The sequence below is a fragment of the Astatotilapia calliptera genome, chromosome 23 (genome assembly GCF_964374335.1).
Source record: "Astatotilapia calliptera chromosome 23, fAstCal68.1, whole genome shotgun sequence".
NCBI lineage: Eukaryota > Metazoa > Chordata > Actinopteri > Cichliformes > Cichlidae > Astatotilapia > Astatotilapia calliptera.
Genome location: NC_137443.1, coordinates 29255987 through 29270372, shown reverse-complemented (window position 1 = coordinate 29270372; position 14386 = coordinate 29255987). Strand labels below are relative to the sequence as shown.

Below are 14386 nucleotides of genomic sequence, written 5' to 3'. Positions count from 1 at the left end.
AATTTGAAGTCATTCTTGCCTGACTGTTAAGTTGGAACAAGAAGTCTATGCAAACCAAACTTGGGTTGGACATCGTATCTGCATTAAGTCAAGATGTTGTTGAGAGTAGACTTTGGAGAGTGGCGCGAATTCGACGAGACAATTGGCAGACTTGTAAGGGCTGGTGGCTGAGCGTTAGAACTGTCGCCTGCCACATGTGAATCACGAAATCAGAAGGTGGTGACTTGTAGCCTCACGCAAGCGATGTGCTTTGATGCGCAGTACGTGGCAGAGTTTGTGCATCCATTTTAAGCGTCTGGAGAGGAGAGTTTGGACAGTAGCGCGAATTCAGCGGGACAATTGGCGGACATGCAAGGGTTGTTAGCTCAGCGGTAGAATTGTCGCCTGCCGTGCGCAAGTCTCGAAAACTGGCGGTGTTGAGCTCTATCCTCACGGGAGGCATGTTTTGATGCGCAGTTCGGCCACACATTTTTTGGATGTCCTGTCACACCCTTCACCTCCAAGACGGCAGCTCATCCTGGGCTTGAAGAACTGGCAACTCTGCTTCATTTGTTGACGGCTTCAAGGAATGGTCCGTTTTGGGGGGAGATGGTGCCTTGAGGCTCTCTTGATACACAGTACGTGGCAAAGGCAACCCATCCATTGTCTACCGCTTGTCCCTTTCGGGTAAGGCGGAGGTGGGGCAAAACACAGGTTCCCTGACCGGGAATCGAACCCGGGCCGCGGCGGTGAGAGCGCCGAATCCTGACCACTAGACCATCAGGGAGCTGCCACAGAGGTGTCTTGATGAGTGACGCGTGGGTGTATCGGGCTACATTTTCCGCTGCGCCTCGAGAGGAGCGCTTGGGCAATGGCGCGAATTCGTTGAGAAAACTGCCACGTGTGTGAGCATTGGTGGTTCAGTGGTAGAATTCTCGCCTGCCACGCGGGAGACCCGGGTTCGATTCCCGGCCAATGCACGGTTCCTTTATGCGTGGGGTCTTGGGGGGCATTAAGTTTGTTCTCGGTCACGGCCAGACGGCATCAAGATTTGGAAGAAGAAGCCTGTGCAAACCAAACTTGGGTTGGACATCGTATCTGCATTAAGTCAAGATGTTGTTGAGAGGAGACTTTGGACAGTGGCGCGAATTCGGCGGGACAATTGGCAGACTTAGAATTGTCGCCTGCCAGCGCCAGTGGGTGACTGAATATATGTTTACAGACATTGCTGGTAAACCCGTGTGTCTTATTAGTGGAGCTAATGTGGCTGTAATTAAGGAATTTAACTTAAGACGGCACTACGAGACAAAAGAAGAATGGTCCGTTTTGGGGGAAGATGGTGTCTTGAGCCTCGCTTGATACACAGTACGTGGCAAAGGCAACCCATCCATTGTCTACCGCTTGTCCCTTTCAGGTAAGCCGGAGCTGGGTCAAAACACCGTTTTTAGGATCTCCTGTGGCACTCTTCACCTCCAAAACCCGTTCAGGGCTTAAATACCTGGGGACTCACCTTTGTTTGTCCAAGCTGAATTTCATTTCTGTGCAGCTTCGAGAAATCGTCCATTTTCAGGTTCCCTGTCAGCCTCGTTGGCGCAGTAGGCAGCGCGTCAGTCTCATAATCTGAATGTCGTGAGTTCGAGCCTCACACGAGGCAGGTCTTTTGGTACAGAGTTGGTCCATCCATTTTGTACCTCTTCTACCCATTTCGAGGACGCTGGGGCCTTAGAACCACTCCTTTGTAGTGGATTTTCAGCCTCCTCCGATGCGAGATCTAGAACAGAGATCAATCCAAATCATTCTGCCATTGACCGTGGAAAGCCTTCCCATCTGTTTGATTTCAAGACTCACACGTGGCAGGCGATCCTCCCCTATGGATGTGTGCCGGCCCTCTGAAACCACTTCATCCAACTTTCACCACAATTCCTCTTTCTTTTCTCAGGTCAGAATTGCGGGGCACCACACGTTGGCTCCCAAATGACTCCTACCTGTTATTTCTTCTAGGACACTTTGTCCAGGTAGGGTTAGGAATGTCTTTGCATTGGAAGCGGATGAACAAGGGCTGATAATTGGTTATCAGCAGCTCCCGAGCTGAGTCTCTGGAGGTTGCCTGGAGTTCCTTTGCCAACAGGGTCCATGGAGAGGGATAATTTGAAGTCATTCTTGCCTGACTGTTAAGTTGGAACAAGAAGTCTATGCAAACCAAACTTGGGTTGGACATCGTATCTGCATTAAGTCAAGATGTTGTTGAGAGTAGACTTTGGAGAGTGGCGCGAATTCGACGAGACAATTGGCAGACTTGTAAGGGCTGGTGGCTGAGCGTTAGAACTGTCGCCTGCCACATGTGAATCACGAAATCAGAAGGTGGTGACTTGTAGCCTCACGCAAGCGATGTGCTTTGATGCGCAGTACGTGGCAGAGTTTGTGCATCCATTTTAAGCGTCTGGAGAGGAGAGTTTGGACAGTAGCGCGAATTCAGCGGGACAATTGGCGGACATGCAAGGGTTGTTAGCTCAGCGGTAGAATTGTCGCCTGCCGTGCGCAAGTCTCGAAAACTGGCGGTGTTGAGCTCTATCCTCACGGGAGGCATGTTTTGATGCGCAGTTCGGCCACACATTTTTTGGATGTCCTGTCACACCCTTCACCTCCAAGACGGCAGCTCATCCTGGGCTTGAAGAACTGGCAACTCTGCTTCATTTGTTGACGGCTTCAAGGAATGGTCCGTTTTGGGGGGAGATGGTGCCTTGAGGCTCTCTTGATACACAGTACGTGGCAAAGGCAACCCATCCATTGTCTACCGCTTGTCCCTTTCGGGTAAGGCGGAGGTGGGGCAAAACACAGGTTCCCTGACCGGGAATCGAACCCGGGCCGCGGCGGTGAGAGCGCCGAATCCTGACCACTAGACCATCACGGAGCTGCCACAGAGGTGTCTTGATGAGTGACGCGTGGGTGTATCGGGCTACATTTTCCGCTGCGCCTCGAGAGGAGCGCTTGGGCAATGGCGTGAATTCGTTGAGAAACCTGCCACGTGTGTGAGCATTGGTGGTTCAGTGGTAGAATTCTCGCCTGCCACGCGGGAGACCCGGGTTCGATTCCCGGCCAATGCACGGTTCCTTTATGCGTGGGGTCTTGGGGGGCATTAAGTTTGTTCTCGGTCACGGCCAGACGGCATCAAGATTTGGAACAAGAAGCCTGTGCAAACCAAACTTGGGTTGGACATCGTATCTGCATTAAGTCAAGATGTTGTTGAGAGGAGACTTTGGACAGTGGCGCGAATTCGGCGGGACAATTGGCAGACTTAGATTTGTCGCCTGCCAGCGCCAGTGGGTGACTGAATATATGTTTACAGACATTGCTGGTAAACCCGTGTGTCTTATTAGTGGAGCTAATGTGGCTGTAATTAAGGAATTTAACTTAAGACGGCACTACGAGACAAAAGAAGAATGGTCCGTTTTGGGGGAAGATGGTGTCTTGAGCCTCGCTTGATACACAGTACGTGGCAAAGGCAACCCATCCATTGTCTACCGCTTGTCCCTTTCAGGTAAGCCGGAGCTGGGTCAAAACACCGTTTTTAGGATCTCCTGTGGCACTCTTCACCTCCAAAACCCGTTCAGGGCTTAAATACCTGGGGACTCACCTTTGTTTGTCCAAGCTGAATTTCATTTCTGTGCAGCTTCGAGAAATCGTCCATTTTCAGGCTCCCTGTCAGCCTCGTTGGCGCAGTAGGCAGCGCGTCAGTCTGATAATCTGAAGGTCGTGAGTTCGAGCCTCACACGAGGCAGGTGTTTTGGTACAGAGTTGGTCCATCCATTTTGTACCTCTTCTACCCATTTCGAGGACGCTGGGGCCTTAGAACCACTCCTTTGTAGTGGATTTTCAGCCTCCTCCGATGCGAGATCTAGAACAGGGATCAATCCAAATCATTCTGCCATTGACCGTGGAAAGCCTTCCCATCTGTTTGATTTCAAGACTCACACGTGGCAGGCGATCCTCCCCTATGGATGTGTGCCGGCCCTCTGAAACCACTTCATCCAACTTTCACCACAATTCCTCTTTCTTTTCTCAGGTCAGAATTGCGGGGCACCACACGTTGGCTCCCAAATGACTCCTACCTGTTATTTCTTCTAGGACACTTTGTCCAGGTAGGGTTAGGAATGTCTTTGCATTGGAAGCGGATGAACAAGGGCTGATAATTGGTTATCAGCAGCTCCCGAGCTGAGTCTCTGGAGGTTGCCTGGAGTTCCTTTGCCAACAGGGTCCATGGAGAGGGATAATTTGAAGTCATTCTTGCCTGACTGTTAAGTTGGAACAAGAAGTCTATGCAAACCAAACTTGGGTTGGACATCGTATCTGCATTAAGTCAAGATGTTGTTGAGAGTAGACTTTGGAGAGTGGCGCGAATTCGACGAGACAATTGGCAGACTTGTAAGGGCTGGTGGCTGAGCGTTAGAGCTGTCGCCTGCCACATGTGAATCACGAAATCAGAAGGTAGTGACTTGTAGCCTCACGCAAGCGATGTGCTTTGATGCGCAGTACGTGGCAGAGTTTGTGCATCCATTTTAAGCGTCTGGAGAGGAGAGTTTGGACAGTAGCGCGAATTCAGCGGGACAATTGGCGCACATGCAAGGGTTGTTAGCTCAGCGGTAGAATTGTCGCCTGCCATGCGCAAGTCTCGAAAACTGGCGGTGTTGAGCTCTATCCTCACGGGAGGCATGTTTTGATGCGCAGTTCGGCCACACATTTTTTGGATGTCCTGTCACACCCTTCACCTCCAAGACGGCAGCTCATCCTGGGCTTGAAGAACTGGCAACTCTGCTTCATTTGTTGACGGCTTCAAGGAATGGTCCGTTTTGGGGGGAGATGGTGCCTTGAGGCTCTCTTGATACACAGTACGTGGCAAAGGCAACCCATCCATTGTCTACCGCTTGTCCCTTTCGGGTAAGGCGGAGGTGGGGCAAAACACAGGTTCCCTGACCGGGAATCGAACCCGGGCCGCGGCGGTGAGAGCGCCGAATCCTGACCACTAGACCATCAGGGAGCTGCCACAGAGGTGTCTTGATGAGTGACGCGTGGGTGTATCGGGCTACATTTTCCGCTGCGCCTCGAGAGGAGCGCTTGGGCAATGGCGCGAATTCGTTGAGAAAACTGCCACGTGTGTGAGCATTGGTGGTTCAGTGGTAGAATTCTCGCCTGCCACGCGGGAGACCCGGGTTCGATTCCCGGCCAATGCACGGTTCCTTTATGCGTGGGGTCTTGGGGGGCATTAAGTTTGTTCTCGGTCACGGCCAGACGGCATCAAGATTTGGAACAAGAAGCCTGTGCAAACCAAACTTGGGTTGGACATCGTATCTGCATTAAGTCAAGATGTTGTTGAGAGGAGACTTTGGACAGTGGCGCGAATTCGGCGGGACAATTGGCAGACTTAGAATTGTCGCCTGCCAGCGCCAGTGGGTGACTGAATATATGTTTACAGACATTGCTGGTAAACCCGTGTGTCTTATTAGTGGAGCTAATGTGGCTGTAATTAAGGAATTTAACTTAAGACGGCACTACGAGACAAAAGAAGAATGGTCCGTTTTGGGGGAAGATGGTGTCTTGAGCCTCGCTTGATACACAGTACGTGGCAAAGGCAACCCATCCATTGTCTACCGCTTGTCCCTTTCACGTAAGCCGGAGCTGGGTCAAAACACCGTTTTTAGGATCTCCTGTGGCACTCTTCACCTCCAAAACCCGTTCAGGGCTTAAATACCTGGGGACTCACCTTTGTTTGTCCAAGCTGAATTTCATTTCTGTGCAGCTTCGAGAAATCGTCCATTTTCAGGCTCCCTGTCAGCCTCGTTGGCGCAGTAGGCAGCGCGTCAGTCTCATAATCTGAAGGTCGTGAGTTCGAGCCTCACACGAGGCAGGTGTTTTGGTACAGAGTTGGTCCATCCATTTTGTACCTCTTCTACCCATTTCGAGGACGCTGGGGCCTTAGAACCACTCCTTTGTAGTGGATTTTCAGCCTCCTCCGATGCGAGATCTAGAACAGGGATCAATCCAAATCATTCTGCCATTGACCGTGGAAAGCCTTCCCATCTGTTTGATTTCAAGACTCACACGTGGCAGGCGATCCTCCCCTGTGGATGTGTGCCGGCCCTCTGAAACCACTTCATCCAACTTTCACCACAATTCCTCTTTCTTTTCTCAGGTCAGAATTGCGGGGCACCACACGTTGGCTCCCAAATGACTCCTACCTGTTATTTCTTCTAGGACACTTTGTCCAGGTAGGGTTAGGAATGTCTTTGCATTGGAAGCGGATGAACAAGGGCTGATAATTGGTTATCAGCAGCTCCCGAGCTGAGTCTCTGGAGGTTGCCTGGAGTTCCTTTGCCAACAGGGTCCATGGAGAGGGATAATTTGAAGTCATTCTTGCCTGACTGTTAAGTTGGAACAAGAAGTCTATGCAAACCAAACTTGGGTTGGACATCGTATCTGCATTAAGTCAAGATGTTGTTGAGAGTAGACTTTGGAGAGTGGCGCGAATTCGACGAGACAATTGGCAGACTTGTAAGGGCTGGTGGCTGAGCGTTAGAGCTGTCGCCTGCCACATGTGAATCACGAAATCAGAAGGTAGTGACTTGTAGCCTCACGCAAGCGATGTGCTTTGATGCGCAGTACGTGGCAGAGTTTGTGCATCCATTTTAAGCGTCTGGAGAGGAGAGTTTGGACAGTAGCGCGAATTCAGCGGGACAATTGGCGGACATGCAAGGGTTGTTAGCTCAGCGGTAGAATTGTCGCCTGCCATGCGCAAGTCTCGAAAACTGGCGGTGTTGAGCTCTATCCTCACGGGAGGCATGTTTTGATGCGCAGTTCGGCCACACATTTTTTGGATGTCCTGTCACACCCTTCACCTCCAAGAGGGCAGCTCATCCTGGGCTTGAAGAACTGGCAACTCTGCTTCATTTGTTGACGGCTTCAAGGAATGGTCCGTTTTGGGGGGAGATGGTGCCTTGAGGCTCTCTTGATACACAGTACGTGGCAAAGGCAACCCATCCATTGTCTACCGCTTGTCCCTTTCGGGTAAGGCGGAGGTGGGGCAAAACACAGGTTCCCTGACCGGGAATCGAACCCGGGCCGCGGCGGTGAGAGCGCCGAATCCCGACCACTAGACCATCAGGGAGCTGCCACAGAGGTGTCTTGATGAGTGACGCGTGGGTGTATCGGGCTACATTTTCCGCTGCGCCTCGAGAGGAGCGCTTGGGCAATGGCGCGAATTCGTTGAGAAAACTGCCACGTGTGTGAGCATTGGTGGTTCAGTGGTAGAATTCTCGCCTGCCACGCGGGAGACCCGGGTTCGATTCCCGGCCAATGCACGGTTCCTTTATGCGTGGGGTCTTGGGGGGCATTAAGTTTGTTCTCGGTCACGGCCAGACGGCATCAAGATTTGGAACAAGAAGCCTGTGCAAACCAAACTTGGGTTGGACATCGTATCTGCATTAAGTCAAGATGTTGTTGAGACAGTGGCGCGAATTCGGCGGGACAATTGGCAGACTTAGAATTGTCGCCTGCCAGCGCCAGTGGGTGACTGAATATATGTTTACAGACATTGCTGGTAAACCCGTGTGTCTTATTAGTGGAGCTAATGTGGCTGTAATTAAGGAATTTAACTTAAGACGGCACTACGAGACAAAAGAAGAATGGTCCGTTTTGGGGGAAGATGGTGTCTTGAGCCTCGCTTGATACACAGTACGTGGCAAAGGCAACCCATCCATTGTCTACCGCTTGTCCCTTTCACGTAAGCCGGAGCTGGGTCAAAACACCGTTTTTAGGATCTCCTGTGGCACTCTTCACCTCCAAAACCCGTTCAGGGCTTAAATACCTGGGGACTCACCTTTGTTTGTCCAAGCTGAATTTCATTTCTGTGCAGCTTCGAGAAATCGTCCATTTTCAGGTTCCCTGTCAGCCTCGTTGGCGCAGTAGGCAGCGCGTCAGTCTCATAATCTGAATGTCGTGAGTTCGAGCCTCACACGAGGCAGGTGTTTTGGTACAGAGTTGGTCCATCCATTTTGTACCTCTTCTACCCATTTCGAGGACGCTGGGGCCTTAGAACCACTCCTTTGTAGTGGATTTTCAGCCTCCTCCGATGCGAGATCTAGAACAGAGATCAATCCAAATCATTCTGCCATTGACCGTGGAAAGCCTTCCCATCTGTTTGATTTCAAGACTCACACGTGGCAGGCGATCCTCCCCTATGGATGTGTGCCGGCCCTCTGAAACCACTTCATCCAACTTTCACCACAATTCCTCTTTCTTTTCTCAGGTCAGAATTGCGGGGCACCACACGTTGGCTCCCAAATGACTCCTACCTGTTATTTCTTCTAGGACACTTTGTCCAGGTAGGGTTAGGAATGTCTTTGCATTGGAAGCGGATGAACAAGGGCTGATAATTGGTTATCAGCAGCTCCCGAGCTGAGTCTCTGGAGGTTGCCTGGAGTTCCTTTGCCAACAGGGTCCATGGAGAGGGATAATTTGAAGTCATTCTTGCCTGACTGTTAAGTTGGAACAAGAAGTCTATGCAAACCAAACTTGGGTTGGACATCGTATCTGCATTAAGTCAAGATGTTGTTGAGAGTAGACTTTGGAGAGTGGCGCGAATTCGACGAGACAATTGGCAGACTTGTAAGGGCTGGTGGCTGAGCGTTAGAACTGTCGCCTGCCACATGTGAATCACGAAATCAGAAGGTGGTGACTTGTAGCCTCACGCAAGCGATGTGCTTTGATGCGCAGTACGTGGCAGAGTTTGTGCATCCATTTTAAGCGTCTGGAGAGGAGAGTTTGGACAGTAGCGCGAATTCAGCGGGACAATTGGCGGACATGCAAGGGTTGTTAGCTCAGCGGTAGAATTGTCGCCTGCCGTGCGCAAGTCTCGAAAACTGGCGGTGTTGAGCTCTATCCTCACGGGAGGCATGTTTTGATGCGCAGTTCGGCCACACATTTTTTGGATGTCCTGTCACACCCTTCACCTCCAAGACGGCAGCTCATCCTGGGCTTGAAGAACTGGCAACTCTGCTTCATTTGTTGACGGCTTCAAGGAATGGTCCGTTTTGGGGGGAGATGGTGCCTTGAGGCTCTCTTGATACACAGTACGTGGCAAAGGCAACCCATCCATTGTCTACCGCTTGTCCCTTTCGGGTAAGGCGGAGGTGGGGCAAAACACAGGTTCCCTGACCGGGAATCGAACCCGGGCCGCGGCGGTGAGAGCGCCGAATCCCGACCACTAGACCATCAGGGAGCTGCCACAGAGGTGTCTTGATGAGTGACGCGTGGGTGTATCGGGCTACATTTTCCGCTGCGCCTCGAGAGGAGCGCTTGGGCAATGGCGCGAATTCGTTGAGAAAACTGCCACGTGTGTGAGCATTGGTGGTTCAGTGGTAGAATTCTCGCCTGCCACGCGGGAGACCCGGGTTCGATTCCCGGCCAATGCACGGGTCCTTTATGCGTGGGGTCTTGGGGGGCATTAAGTTTGTTCTCGGTCACGGCCAGACGGCATCAAGATTTGGAACAAGAAGCCTGTGCAAACCAAACTTGGGTTGGACATCGTATCTGCATTAAGTCAAGATGTTGTTGAGAGGAGACTTTGGACAGTGGCGCGAATTCGGCGGGACAATTGGCAGACTTAGAATTGTCGCCTGCCAGCGCCAGTGGGTGACTGAATATATGTTTACAGACATTGCTGGTAAACCCGTGTGTCTTATTAGTGGAGCTAATGTGGCTGTAATTAAGGAATTTAACTTAAGACGGCACTACGAGACAAAAGAAGAATGGTCCGTTTTGGGGGAAGATGGTGTCTTGAGCCTCGCTTGATACACAGTACGTGGCAAAGGCAACCCATCCATTGTCTACCGCTTGTCCCTTTCACGTAAGCCGGAGCTGGGTCAAAACACCGTTTTTAGGATCTCCTGTGGCACTCTTCACCTCCAAAACCCGTTCAGGGCTTAAATACCTGGGGACTCACCTTTGTTTGTCCAAGCTGAATTTCATTTCTGTGCAGCTTCGAGAAATCGTCCATTTTCAGGTTCCCTGTCAGCCTCGTTGGCGCAGTAGGCAGCGCGTCAGTCTCATAATCTGAAGGTCGTGAGTTCGAGCCTCACACGAGGCAGGTGTTTTGGTACAGAGTTGGTCCATCCATTTTGTACCTCTTCTACCCATTTCGAGGACGCTGGGGCCTTAGAACCACTCCTTTGTAGTGGATTTTCAGCCTCCTCCGATGCGAGATCTAGAACAGGGATCAATCCAAATCATTCTGCCATTGACCGTGGAAAGCCTTCCCATCTGTTTGATTTCAAGACTCACACGTGGCAGGCGATCCTCCCCTGTGGATGTGTGCCGGCCCTCTGAAACCACTTCATCCAACTTTCACCACAATTCCTCTTTCTTTTCTCAGGTCAGAATTGCGGGGCACCACACGTTGGCTCCCAAATGACTCCTACCTGTTATTTCTTCTAGGACACTTTGTCCAGGTAGGGTTAGGAATGTCTTTGCATTGGAAGCGGATGAACAAGGGCTGATAATTGGTTATCAGCAGCTCCCGAGCTGAGTCTCTGGAGGTTGCCTGGAGTTCCTTTGCCAACAGGGTCCATGGAGAGGGATAATTTGAAGTCATTCTTGCCTGACTGTTAAGTTGGAACAAGAAGTCTATGCAAACCAAACTTGGGTTGGACATCGTATCTGCATTAAGTCAAGATGTTGTTGAGAGTAGACTTTGGAGAGTGGCGCGAATTCGACGAGACAATTGGCAGACTTGTAAGGGCTGGTGGCTGAGCGTTAGAGCTGTCGCCTGCCACATGTGAATCACGAAATCAGAAGGTAGTGACTTGTAGCCTCACGCAAGCGATGTGCTTTGATGCGCAGTACGTGGCAGAGTTTGTGCATCCATTTTAAGCGTCTGGAGAGGAGAGTTTGGACAGTAGCGCGAATTCAGCGGGACAATTGGCGGACATGCAAGGGTTGTTAGCTCAGCAGTAGAATTGTCGCCTGCCGTGCGCAAGTCTCGAAAACTGGCGGTGTTGAGCTCTATCCTCACGGGAGGCATGTTTTGATGCGCAGTTCGGCCACACATTTTTTGGATGTCCTGTCACACCCTTCACCTCCAAGACGGCAGCTCATCCTGGGCTTGAAGAACTGGCAACTCTGCTTCATTTGTTGACGGCTTCAAGGAATGGTCCGTTTTGGGGGGAGATGGTGCCTTGAGGCTCTCTTGATACACAGTACGTGGCAAAGGCAACCCATCCATTGTCTACCGCTTGTCCCTTTCGGGTAAGGCGGAGGTGGGGCAAAACACAGGTTCCCTGACCGGGAATCGAACCCGGGCCGCGGCGGTGAGAGCGCCGAATCCTGACCACTAGACCATCACGGAGCTGCCACAGAGGTGTCTTGATGAGTGACGCGTGGGTGTATCGGGCTACATTTTCCGCTGCGCCTCGAGAGGAGCGCTTGGGCAATGGCGCGAATTCGTTGAGAAACCTGCCACGTGTGTGAGCATTGGGGGTTCAGTGGTAGAATTCTCGCCTGCCACGCGGGAGACCCGGGTTCGATTCCCGGCCAATGCACGGTTCCTTTATGCGTGGGGTCTTGGGGGGCATTAAGTTTGTTCTCGGTCACGGCCAGACGGCATCAAGATTTGGAACAAGAAGCCTGTGCAAACCAAACTTGGGTTGGACATCGTATCTGCATTAAGTCAAGATGTTGTTGAGAGGAGACTTTGGACAGTGGCGCGAATTCGGCGGGACAATTGGCAGACTTAGAATTGTCGCCTGCCAGCGCCAGTGGGTGATTGAATATATGTTTACAGACATTGCTGGTAAACCCGTGTGTCTTATTAGTGGAGCTAATGTGGCTGTAATTAAGGAATTTAACTTAAGACGGCACTACGAGACAAAAGAAGAATGGTCCGTTTTGGGGGAAGATGGTGTCTTGAGCCTCGCTTGATACACAGTACGTGGCAAAGGCAACCCATCCATTGTCTACCGCTTGTCCCTTTCACGTAAGCCGGAGCTGGGTCAAAACACCGTTTTTAGGATCTCCTGTGGCACTCTTCACCTCCAAAACCCGTTCAGGGCTTAAATACCTGGGGACTCACCTTTGTTTGTCCAAGCTGAATTTCATTTCTGTGCAGCTTCGAGAAATCGTCCATTTTCAGGTTCCCTGTCAGCCTCGTTGGCGCAGTAGGCAGCGCGTCAGTCTCATAATCTGAAGGTCGTGAGTTCGAGCCTCACACGAGGCAGGTGTTTTGGTACAGAGTTGGTCCATCCATTTTGTACCTCTTCTACCCATTTCGAGGACGCTGGGGCCTTAGAACCACTCCTTTGTAGTGGATTTTCAGCTTCCTCCGATGCGAGATCTAGAACAGGGATCAATCCAAATCATTCTGCCATTGACCGTGGAAAGCCTTCCCATCTGTTTGATTTCAAGACTCACACGTGGCAGGCGATCCTCCCCTATGGATGTGTGCCGGCCCTCTGAAACCACTTCATCCAACTTTCACCACAATTCCTCTTTCTTTTCTCAGGTCAGAATTGCGGGGCACCACACGTTGGCTCCCAAATGACTCCTACCTGTTATTTCTTCTAGGACACTTTGTCCAGGTAGGGTTAGGAATGTCTTTGCATTGGAAGCGGATGAACAAGGGCTGATAATTGGTTATCAGCAGCTCCCGAGCTGAGTCTCTGGAGGTTGCCTGGAGTTCCTTTGCCAACAGGGTCCATGGAGAGGGATAATTTGAAGTCATTCTTGCCTGACTGTTAAGTTGGAACAAGAAGTCTATGCAAACCAAACTTGGGTTGGACATCGTATCTGCATTAAGTCAAGATGTTGTTGAGAGTAGACTTTGGAGAGTGGCGCGAATTCGACGAGACAATTGGCAGACTTGTAAGGGCTGGTGGCTGAGCGTTAGAGCTGTCGCCTGCCACATGTGAATCACGAAATCAGAAGGTAGTGACTTGTAGCCTCACGCAAGCGATGTGCTTTGATGCGCAGTACGTGGCAGAGTTTGTGCATCCATTTTAAGCGTCTGGAGAGGAGAGTTTGGACAGTAGCGCGAATTCAGCGGGACAATTGGCGGACATGCAAGGGTTGTTAGCTCAGCGGTAGAATTGTCGCCTGCCGTGCGCAAGTCTCGAAAACTGGCGGTGTTGAGCTCTATCCTCACGGGAGGCATGTTTTGATGCGCAGTTCGGCCACACATTTTTTGGATGTCCTGTCACACCCTTCACCTCCAAGACGGCAGCTCATCCTGGGCTTGAAGAACTGGCAACTCTGCTTCATTTGTTGGCGGCTTCAAGGAATGGTCCGTTTTGGGGGGAGATGGTGCCTTGAGGCTCTCTTGATACACAGTACGTGGCAAAGGCAACCCATCCATTGTCTACCGCTTGTCCTTTTCGGGTAAGGCGGAGGTGGGGCAAAACACAGGTTCCCTGACCGGGAATCGAACCCGGGCCGCGGCGGTGAGAGCGCCGAATCCTGACCACTAGACCATCAGGGAGCTGCCACAGAGGTGTCTTGATGAGTGACGCGTGGGTGTATCGGGCTACATTTTCCGCTGCGCCTCGAGAGGAGCGCTTGGGCAATGGCGCGAATTCGTTGAGAAAACTGCCACGTGTGTGAGCATTGGTGGTTCAGTGGTAGAATTCTCGCCTGCCACGCGGGAGACCCGGGTTCGATTCCCGGCCAATGCACGGTTCCTTTATGCGTGGGGTCTTGGGGGGCATTAAGTTTGTTCTCGGTCACGGCCAGACGGCATCAAGATTTGGAACAAGAAGCCTGTGCAAACCAAACTTGGGTTGGACATCGTATCTGCATTAAGTCAAGATGTTGTTGAGAGGAGACTTTGGACAGTGGCGCGAATTCGGCGGGACAATTGGCAGACTTAGAATTGTCGCCTGCCAGCGCCAGTGGGTGACTGAATATATGTTTACAGACATTGCTGGTAAACCCGTGTGTCTTATTAGTGGAGCTAATGTGGCTGTAATTAAGGAATTTAACTTAAGACGGCACTACGAGACAAAAGAAGAATGGTCCGTTTTGGGGGAAGATGGTGTCTTGAGCCTCGCTTGATACACAGTACGTGGCAAAGGCAACCCATCCATTGTCTACCGCTTGTCCCTTTCAGGTAAGCCGGAGCTGGGTCAAAACACCGTTTTTAGGATCTCCTGTGGCACTCTTCACCTCCAAAACCCGTTCAGGGCTTAAATACCTGGGGACTCACCTTTGTTTGTCCAAGCTGAATTTCATTTCTGTGCAGCTTCGAGAAATCGTCCATTTTCAGGTTCCCTGTCAGCCTCGTTGGCGCAGTAGGCAGCGCGTCAGTCTCATAATCTGAAGGTCGTGAGTTCGAGCCTCACACGAGGCAGGTGTTTTGGTACAGAGTTGG

At 51.3% G+C, this 14386-nt stretch overlaps 14 non-coding genes across 14 annotated transcripts; 11 read left to right on the top strand and 3 right to left on the bottom strand.

Annotated features, from left to right (window-relative positions):
* Positions 1-694: 694 nt before the first annotated feature.
* trnae-cuc (transfer RNA glutamic acid (anticodon CUC)) lies at positions 695-766 on the bottom strand. Its single transcript has one exon. It is a non-coding gene; the product is annotated as a tRNA-Glu (tRNA).
* Positions 767-888: 122 nt separating this feature from the next.
* trnag-gcc (transfer RNA glycine (anticodon GCC)) lies at positions 889-959 on the top strand. The gene has a single exon. It is a non-coding gene; the product is annotated as a tRNA-Gly (tRNA).
* Positions 960-3012: 2053 nt separating this feature from the next.
* On the top strand, positions 3013-3083 carry trnag-gcc (transfer RNA glycine (anticodon GCC)). The gene has a single exon. It is a non-coding gene; the product is annotated as a tRNA-Gly (tRNA).
* A 601-nt stretch (positions 3084-3684) lies between these two features.
* On the top strand, positions 3685-3757 carry trnai-gau (transfer RNA isoleucine (anticodon GAU)). Its single transcript has one exon. It is a non-coding gene; the product is annotated as a tRNA-Ile (tRNA).
* Positions 3758-4942: 1185 nt separating this feature from the next.
* trnae-cuc (transfer RNA glutamic acid (anticodon CUC)) lies at positions 4943-5014 on the bottom strand. Its single transcript has one exon. It is a non-coding gene; the product is annotated as a tRNA-Glu (tRNA).
* A 122-nt stretch (positions 5015-5136) lies between these two features.
* trnag-gcc (transfer RNA glycine (anticodon GCC)) lies at positions 5137-5207 on the top strand. The gene has a single exon. It is a non-coding gene; the product is annotated as a tRNA-Gly (tRNA).
* Positions 5208-5808: 601 nt separating this feature from the next.
* On the top strand, positions 5809-5881 carry trnam-cau (transfer RNA methionine (anticodon CAU)). The gene has a single exon. It is a non-coding gene; the product is annotated as a tRNA-Met (tRNA).
* A 1379-nt stretch (positions 5882-7260) lies between these two features.
* On the top strand, positions 7261-7331 carry trnag-gcc (transfer RNA glycine (anticodon GCC)). The gene has a single exon. It is a non-coding gene; the product is annotated as a tRNA-Gly (tRNA).
* A 2041-nt stretch (positions 7332-9372) lies between these two features.
* trnag-gcc (transfer RNA glycine (anticodon GCC)) lies at positions 9373-9443 on the top strand. The gene has a single exon. It is a non-coding gene; the product is annotated as a tRNA-Gly (tRNA).
* A 601-nt stretch (positions 9444-10044) lies between these two features.
* On the top strand, positions 10045-10117 carry trnam-cau (transfer RNA methionine (anticodon CAU)). Its single transcript has one exon. It is a non-coding gene; the product is annotated as a tRNA-Met (tRNA).
* Positions 10118-12168: 2051 nt separating this feature from the next.
* On the top strand, positions 12169-12241 carry trnam-cau (transfer RNA methionine (anticodon CAU)). Its single transcript has one exon. It is a non-coding gene; the product is annotated as a tRNA-Met (tRNA).
* Positions 12242-13426: 1185 nt separating this feature from the next.
* Positions 13427-13498, bottom strand: trnae-cuc (transfer RNA glutamic acid (anticodon CUC)). The gene has a single exon. It is a non-coding gene; the product is annotated as a tRNA-Glu (tRNA).
* A 122-nt stretch (positions 13499-13620) lies between these two features.
* On the top strand, positions 13621-13691 carry trnag-gcc (transfer RNA glycine (anticodon GCC)). The gene has a single exon. It is a non-coding gene; the product is annotated as a tRNA-Gly (tRNA).
* Positions 13692-14292: 601 nt separating this feature from the next.
* trnam-cau (transfer RNA methionine (anticodon CAU)) lies at positions 14293-14365 on the top strand. The gene has a single exon. It is a non-coding gene; the product is annotated as a tRNA-Met (tRNA).
* Positions 14366-14386: the final 21 nt, after the last annotated feature.